The sequence below is a fragment of the Mytilus galloprovincialis genome, chromosome 14 (genome assembly GCF_965363235.1).
Source record: "Mytilus galloprovincialis chromosome 14, xbMytGall1.hap1.1, whole genome shotgun sequence".
Lineage (NCBI taxonomy): Eukaryota > Metazoa > Mollusca > Bivalvia > Mytilida > Mytilidae > Mytilus > Mytilus galloprovincialis.
The window spans coordinates 65,880,363-65,890,099 of NC_134851.1; positions in this window are offsets into that span (position 1 = coordinate 65,880,363).

Here is a 9,737-nt window from a genome sequence, read left to right on the forward strand (position 1 = left end):
GATCCGAATATACGGATAAATTGTAAGTTAGATATGTATAATAGTGAAAATGGTATATATACCAATATATCTTGGGGTACTGTGTGTACTGTAGTGGGAGATATTATGGACATAATTGTGCAAATCGTGATACAAGCAGAAAATTTGGTATAAAGGTTGACTAAATAATACTTATAAAAAATCCTCTGCTGGCCAGAAAAAAAAATCAATTTTTCAAGATGGCCACCACACATTTTGGAAATGGCGTCATTACAAATTGGCAATAATTCGTTAATCCTTTGAAAGGTGTGTTATATGTTAAATCCAATGTAAGATTTGATAAAAAGTAAATGACAGTTCCTAAATTACGACTACAAAATACATTAATGAAACTAAAGGTGACATCCGGTTTCAAAATGCCAGCAAAAAAGTCAAAAATTTCAATTTTTATACATTCAAGCAACTTCACAAGGGATGTAAATAATTGAAAGATGTGTTATAGGTATAATCCAATGTAAGTTATGATAAAACGTTGAAAGCAGTTCCTAAGTACGACAAAACAACACATAAATGAAGAAAAATAGTTATTTCCGGTTTCAAAATGGAGGCAAATACGTAGAAAATATTTTTATAATTTCCATCAACTTAACAAGTGATAACACTCTTTGCTAAGTTTAGATGCCTAGTTTGGTAAGAAAGACAGGTTCCTTATCTTATAATTATCTGACAGTTGCCTTTACAACAACCCGTGCAAGGAAGGCTTGAACGGTAGCATTTACAGTTACTAACACAGATGGATTTTTGCCTCCACATTTCAACAGTTACTGATACACGGATAGAACGGCAGTCACAGAAGTCCATTTCGGTTTCCAACTGTCATTGTTTCTTTAATTCATCCAACCCAGTGTTCATGACTTGGAACATGTACCTCTCGAATACATAAATCAGGCTGAGCCCAAACAACTCCTCCTTGATTTACTTCTATTTTGATGTGCTCTGGAATAGAACCTCTTGTAGGCGGAATCGTATCACAATGCCGCGGCTTTCTGACAAACAATTCACATCGTGCCTCGCTTCATACTTACGCAAAAAAAAAAACCCCCGCACTTTACATGCTTTACATCTGAAAAACCTTCCATTGTTAGCCAAGCTGACCTCTTCCCATTCCCACGACAGTTCGACAAAGTGTCACATCCAATGAATGCATGGACGAAAGGAAGATCAGCTACACAAGGTTCAAAAGCAGGTCACGTACAGGAAGCCATCAAAAGTCTTTATTCCTTCCAAAACCTATCCACAATATGTTCTACCTAGTTTTGCGATTACTGTAACTCTTGATACTGTTACATCTGTGTAAGTACTACCTAAAATCACATTTTAAAACACTTTTTATAATCATGCTGAACATGGACAAACATTCGTGTATCTGCTTCTTCATGATTAAAAGGGTTAGATATGAAGTATCCTTATTTACCATGAGTAACATACTCATTTTTATTAATCTCTTAAGAAGCAATTTTGTCAGCAAGAACCTTGAACAATTTCATTTCGTTGTCATCTTCACAGAAAAAACTACTCCAAACCCTTGGTGTTCTACAAGAACAAACATCTTTCCATCTGGCACAACCACCTTGCCTTTGTCTTGTCACAGCCTTTAAAATATTACTTTAGTAAACATAAAAAACAATGTCTACTCTTGAATACTCATCGATTCAAGATTTTATGTAAGGCAGTATGACATCATTTGCATAATCACTCCATATGTTTGTGACCTTGAATTAATCATTGCTGCCCCACCAACGATAAATGCGTCCAAATTGGGATAAGAAAATCGCAGAATGTTTCAAGTAAACCCATTTGCAGCGATTTAAAACCACTATTTCAAGAAACATCCTAAGATGAGACGGAAGAGAAATTTGGTTTTTATGGAAACAGAAATATTCCAAATAAAACTGTCTCATGTGATAAGAAATGAAAAGTCTAGAAAAGATATCGCAATCACTTTTAAAGTTCTCTAGCTTTGTTTTTGACAAAGACGTTTCTAGTTTCATATTGCGGCCATAAAAAAAAGTTGTTATGTTTTATTTGGTTATAAAAACAGGTTCTCCTTCGTTTTGCATTTGCTTCAAACGATCTTCGTATTGTTTGGAATAATATCTTGGAGTTTATTTAAATCTAACCTGTTCAACATTTTCCTAATTTTTTTTACAAAACTGACGATTCTTCTACAAAGGAACTTCCAAACTCGTTCATCACTTTACAAAGTCTTTAAAGCTGTTTGTGTTTTCGTAGAGTCTTCATTAGGTCGTTCATCTGTTATAGAATGACCCAAACCACAAGATCTTTCAAATTCATCTTTTAGTATACTGACTTCTTGTCCAGCTACCATCTATTTAGATCTTCGGTTTACAACAGTGCTATGGCACCAACATCGCCGTTCACAGTTGCATTATTCTGTTGTTGTGCCTGATCAATTGTATTATAAGGAAGAAATTTGCTGGTCTTGCCACCTGTCGGTGATGTTCAGGAAGGAAAGTCATATCTTGGAGATGGGTCGTTAACGATCGACATATATTACACGATCAAGACCTAAAACAATACGCTATCATGCTTTATATGGACTGCTTGTAAAGTACGAAAGCATACTCATGAAATGAGCATAATACTAAAATCAGAATAAGTTCTTAATTTATAATTGAACGACGGGAATGCAACTGTGGTCAAGATGACTCTATACACCAGTCTTTTAAATATTGAAAAGTCACAGAGTCATGACAAAATTTTACATTCTGAGTTTAGCAACATGTCTATCCCCTATCACGCAATATATCACCCAGAGTTTTATAACAAGTCATTTTAATGTCCAATCCACCAAAAATGACGATAAACTTATCTTTTCCGTAAAAACTTATCTTTTCCGTAAAAATCAGGCCATTCCCAGTTAACCTGCTTATGCATTTCTAAAAGTGACTGATCTGCAGTTACAATTGATGTTTCTCCGGGATTCACCACATTTTCGCCTTATCCATCGAATACCTGATAATTGCCTAGTAGTGCATACAAATTGCTATTGATGTCTAAAAATAGTTTGCACATGCGTAAAAGTGTTAAACACATGTGTATCATATCCTTGAAAAATGTTAATAAACCAATTCATAATATCATTAGAAATCCAAAAATTCTAAATATGTAGTAAAATAGTTCAAATGTTGTTGAAAGAATTTTGTAACATTTTCGCGCATGCGCAAATACTGGATATGTCAAATATTCATTTCTAATAAATATGTGATGTAAGGAAGGTAGCCGCCAAACCTGATAATTGGTTTTTACTAAAAGAAGTCCAAAGAAAAGTTTTCCAGAAAAATCAGTATTCTCCAACTGAAAAAAGCAGCCAGATTAGAAAAGGTCGTGGCCATCTTGAAAAAAAATATGATTTTTAATGGTCAGAAGTTGTTTCTTAAAAAGGATATAATAATGATACTCTGTGGTAATTTTCATGCTTGTATCATCATTTGCACAATTCCCTCGATTTTGCCTGCTAATATCTTTCACTACTGTGTAAGTTAATAAAATTGCATCGATTTCGAAATTTTTTGGACGAACCTACTCAGGATCGCTTAAACCTGTATGTTCGACAGATGTATAAATAAACAGATCCGATTAATAGTCAACGAGGTAAAATGTAAATTATCGTTTACCTTCAATCTTACAGTTTGTTCCTGCAAAATACGCATTATTTAACAACTTAGTTACGTCAGACAATAACATCGAGTAATAATATACAATGTTAAGTTTCGGTGTTGTGGCTAGTGCATTCTAAGCCTATATATTTTTTTTTAATATTTGTTAAATGTACACATGGAAAATATATTTGATATGTTCCATTTTGTTCTTCAGTTGCGCCAGTTTTTTTCAACCACAACGGATCGATTTACCTCGGATGTGTCACAAAATTTATTTTTCAGAAGATTTTTATGAATTGAATGCTTCTTTTTTAATTCTATATTGGTGTTAAAGTGTTGACCGAATCATATTATGTATCAAACGTTAAACCATTAGACAGTTGCCTGTTATCTGACCATTTACTATTCTACATTGTACTGCTTAACATACGAATATAGACCGAAGCTATTATTATGAAAAATGTCGTACCCAAATGGAAACAAACAGAAAAACATGTTTAATTGATAAAATACTATGTCTTTGTACCTTTTTGCCTTCGATACAATCAGATATACTGGAAACACAGTACATGAAAATATATGAGTCATTAAATTGCTATTACTTCTCATGTAAATGCAATTATTTTGTGTCAATGGTTATGATTGGATGACATTAGCGTAACTCTCTATTTCCTTGTCTGTAACTAAGGAAGCCAACATTTTGAATTGCGGAATGTATTTAAGAAATAATTCATGGAAGCCATAGATTGTTGGAAATTTACACATGGCCTGGGCCGTGATATTCGAATTTTATCCTGAGCGTTAGCGAGGGATAAAATTAACGAATATCACGGCCCAGGCCATGTGTAAATTTCCAACAATCTATGGCTTCCATGAATTATTTCGATTCTAATAGGACAAATACGGTCATTAAAAAACTGAAGCGAAGGTGGGTATGCTGTGTATGTGGCTGTTCTTTTTTACTCCTGTTAGATAAAGCTCAAATATCTTTATAAATATGTAACTTTTGTAGGTTGTTTCGAGAGTAACTGCTAGAAAAAAAAATTAATTCTTAAAGTTCTCAAACCCATCATTTGTCATTTTTAATTTACGTGTTTTTCTCGTAAGCTTCCGTCAAATAAAAAGTTGACATTTTGTAACTAAGGGGCCGCCATGTTGACTTGATGAAATGGGTAAATATGCGAATAAAGAAATAGAATAGAAAATAAAACAAAACCTACCTCAAAAAATCAGTTTTAATACAATATCATACGAATTCCGATGGTTCACGTAACAGAAAACTTTCAAGTTTAGCGGTTTCATTTGTATGACGTCATGTTTTGAAATGACTTAAATGCGCCAAAAAGATTAATAGACTTTCGCGGAGTTTTATTTAATTTTTATTTTGTTGATTTTTCCGAGCTCTTGTGCATTACTTCTTTTTATTATGCATACGAATAAGAATAAAAGTTATTTTTGTCTTTTTTAATTGCACTTTTTAAAACAATAAAATCGGCAAAGGATCTGCAAATAGGTTCCAATACATGTAGATTTACGTGGGAAGTATATTGTAACAGCCATTATTATTCATATCTTTGAGTCTGCGCAGAGTATATTTTATCGAGAATTTTATCACAGTGTTGTTTACAAAGCTAAAGAAGCACGTCATATTAGAATGATATGTAATGTCTACAATAAAAAAAAGAACCTCACACGCTGCACATATACATCTTCATTTTATCAAATTTTACCATATTCTGAAGCGGCCAAGAAGCCAAAAAAAAAAAACCAAAAAAAAACGCTCGATGTTTACATTTGACACCGGAAGCATACCTATAACGTCACCTAGTTAAGGGGCCAAACAAAAATAACATTTTTTCTCGGATTTTTTTTTAAATGTATATTTTACACTGAAATAATGATTTGAATTGAATTATGTACTTGTTTTGCATTAGAATAGAGATAACTGTATTGCATTTGAAGCTTTACAGACGTCGCCAGGTAAACTAAATTTGCGACAGTAAAACTACCGATGGACTTCCGCAAAGCTTCAAGTACAATACAGTTATATCTTAAGTATTTGAAACATAGTAATGTGTAAATGGGTCTATATCTGCACGTTTTGAAGTAGATGTGAATAGGTTTTCGGTGTTTGATATAGTTTGACTTGATTGTTTTTGTTTCTTTCCCATCGGTTTCTTATATCGTTAAGCTAATATTCTGACTGAATATCAATGACAACGTTTTTAATTTCAAATTCCAGTAACATAGATCAATCTAAAATTATATTTTTTCTTTCGAAATAAAATGTACTTACAGACTATGCAGATGCGCACTATATTTGATAATTGTTTTATTGTTTTTTGTTATTCTGTTTTAAACTAAAACGGATATCTTTTTAAAAAAAAGTATGAACGCAACATGAACAACAAAATTTTATCAGCCACCACTTACAATGACTTAAGGATATGTCATCTTTGATGCAGGACTCTTTATAAGATGCAGATAATAACTCTTTTTGCATATTACTATTGTATATTGCATTTGTTTATGTAGTGTGATTGCATTTCAATACATTTGTTTTAATAAGCAGTTGTAATTATATTTCATATTGTTAATAATATCAGATTATTACATGGCATTTTTCATATCGCATGTATTATCAGCCCTAGGTTCAATATCAGCCCAAGAGCCGCATGGATCGAGGGCTGATATTGACCGAGGGCTGATAATACATGCGATATGAAAAATGACATGTTATGATCTTTTTATCATATGCTTCAACAGTAGAGAAAAATAACAGATTCATATATTGATCCTTCAACGTGGTTCCCGAAAAGAAGTTGAAAGAGTAAAAAGTTCACGGACGTCGGACCCAAAATGTGATACATCCAATATGAAATCTTTCCATCATATGCCTCAACAGAGAAAAAACCCAGATTTTAATATAAACGAATTGACAAAAAAATAATTCAACAATATACATAATGAACATTGTTTGGAATAGTCAACTTTTTTAAAGTAACTTTCTAAATTCTGTTTCAGAAAAACTTAAAAAATGCATTTATTTAATTTTTTTTTTTTAAATTAAATTTAATTATTTTACACAATATACTTTTCAGTATTCAAATAATTGTTTTGTACACTACTTTGTAATGTTTTTCACTGAAAACGTAGCATTGAGGTGTATTTTCCGGAATTTGCCGAGTATCACCGGAATGCCATGTGATAACGTTACGGAAAGGCATGTGATAACAATCAAAGCATGTGATAAACTTTTCATATCAGCCCGCTAAGCACCAATTCGAAAAATATGGAAAATATTTTAATTTAATGCTATTATCATACGGTAAACATCATATGTTATTTAGTGTAAGTATATGATAATAGCAAATACAGTTCACACTCGTTGAATTCTTTGCCAAAAACAGACTATACAAATAAATGCACATGTTTTTTAGTTGTTCTTAGTTTGAAGTAAAAACTAATTTTTAATCAAACAAAAGGTGCGATTCACACTATTTTGCTCATCTTCTGTAAGCATTTTAATGATTTTTAAGGGTAAACATGGTTGCACAGTTGCGCCAGAATTGTTAAGTTATCGATTTATTGCGGATGTGTTTAGTAAAGATTGATTTAACCGACTTATTTCACCAAATTTATTTTTTAAAATTTTTCAAAAGCTGTTTTTTGTAATTATATGTTAGAAATTTTTTTCTTCTCAGGAATGTATCTATCATGCGAAGCGCTGACCCCTTGCCCGGCTTTGACTATACTTTTTGAACCTTTTTGGATATTCTTCATATTTTTAATAAATTTGAATTTTCAAACTGCGCATCTGGTGCAAACAAAAATGATATCGTTAATCATGTTAATGTTATTATCTTAATACTCATCATATACACCAGGATCAAAACTTTTCACCTGCGCCAGATGCGCGTTTCGTCTACAAAAGACTCATCAGTGACGCTTGAATCAATAAAAGTTAAAAAGACCAAAATAAAGTACGAAGGTGAAGTGCATTGAGAACCAAAAATTCTTAAACGTTTTGCCAAATACAGCTAAAGTAATCTATTCCTCAGGTAGAAAAGCCTTAGTATTTAAAAAAATCAAAGTTTTGTTTACAGTTAATTTATAATTATGAACATATCAATGATAATTTTAGTCAACACAAAAGTGCTGACTACAGGACTGGTGATACCCTAGGGGAATATAAACCCCAACAGCAGTGACATCGACCCAGTGGTTGTAAATAAACTCATCATATACACTAGAATCAAAGCTTTGCACCTGCTCCAGCATATAAAGTAAATTAATAAATGTTTACGATTATGACTGTAAATAGAGATAAACGTAGCATGTTTACCAATTTTTTAAATCAAGAAATTGATTGAGAAAGACAAATGAAGGTAAGTCAAAAAAGTAAACATATCCTGAAATGCATGAATATCCAAAAATTCAAATACACACTAAGTCAGACATGCACAGTCAGGAAAAGTACAGGTTAGACGACTATTCTGCTATCTAGATTGCAAACATTTGTCTTTCATAAGTTCAGACGCACATACATACAATGTAGTAATGGTCAACAGCTTTTTGATGGTAACTCTTAAACTAACAAGATATCGATTTCAGTCAATCTTTCTCATAACCTTGTTGGATTAGTGTTTGTGAAAAGGGAGTGACTTTACTATCGATCGGCATGTCATATATCACATCCCTTCATATAATATGCGATTACTTCCGGTTATTGGTAAATATAGTGTTGTTGGTTATTATGTTGTGTTTTAAATACTGTTGGTTTTTTTTCGTCGTTGTTTACTTTTTCTTTGCAGCGTTTGTCAGTCTGTCCCGGTTTTGTTTGTTTAAAATTCTTATATCTTTCGTAATGTGCTATAGATGAAACGCTTGTTTTCTCGTTAGTTTGTTATATAGCATTTTAATATGGCATTCTTCAAACGATTTGTGATCACAACCGTGCTTAAATATGAGTATATTGATATGTTAGTTGATCGTCAGCGTCATAAATTGTTTCAATGCATATATTTAAGCCCCAACAAACAAATTCCATATTATTTTTAAAACATTCTTAAATTGTTATCACTACCATATCAGATCCAGAGCTGTGAAACTTTCTTTCCGAATTTTTTTTCCGACTTAAACTACTTTATTTAACAATTGATAACAAATATCTGCCACGGTGAAATTATGGACGCAATCAACTAAGTATCAGGTCATACAACAAACTACCTGCTATATCGAAAAGAATGAAATGAATTGTATATAATTATTAAAATAAAATTAGGATGACAACAACAAACATATTTCATGTAAACAAAAGGAAATATTATGCAGTTCAATGTACAAAAGAAAAAAAGAAAGCAGACAAACGATTATTCAAAATAACTGCAAAGAGATACATATCAAAATAAATAGTTGCGAGGGAGAAATTTCCTTTCCTGTGGTAATAATACACAACAACAACAAATATTTTCTTAATATGGTCGTACACCGACTGATTGACCTTGGTCATCATAAAAGGTTCCTTTACCGTTTTGATTTCCTTATTTCTTGATTTAAACAAAACAAATATTAAACGAAAATGTAAACGGAAACATTTCGATGATTCTTTTCTATAGAAATATAAATCTTCCTCTGATACGGGAGACACATTAAGGCTGCACATTTTAAGGTTTTTATATCAAGTTTACAATATTTAATATATTTTCGTGCTTTACATAGTATTTTCGTATTTTTTGTTCAGTCGTGAACTCATGCATTTATCTTTTTTTTTCAAAGATATAACCAAACAGTAAAAAATAGTTGATTTAATAAGTATAAATCTTAAATTCATTTCAAGCACAAGGAACAATCAAGATTACGAGAAACGATTTACGACAACGCTTTAAAATGATAGACTGTGAATGTAAATCGAATTTTAAAACTGCATTCGTATTATTTTATGTTATTTTTTAAAAGATAAAATATAAAAACAATTATCATATTTCGAAAAGAGATGAACAATTAAATACACACGTTTGACTTGATATCATCCAACGGTACGAACTATCAAAATCTGCAAAAAAGACATACACC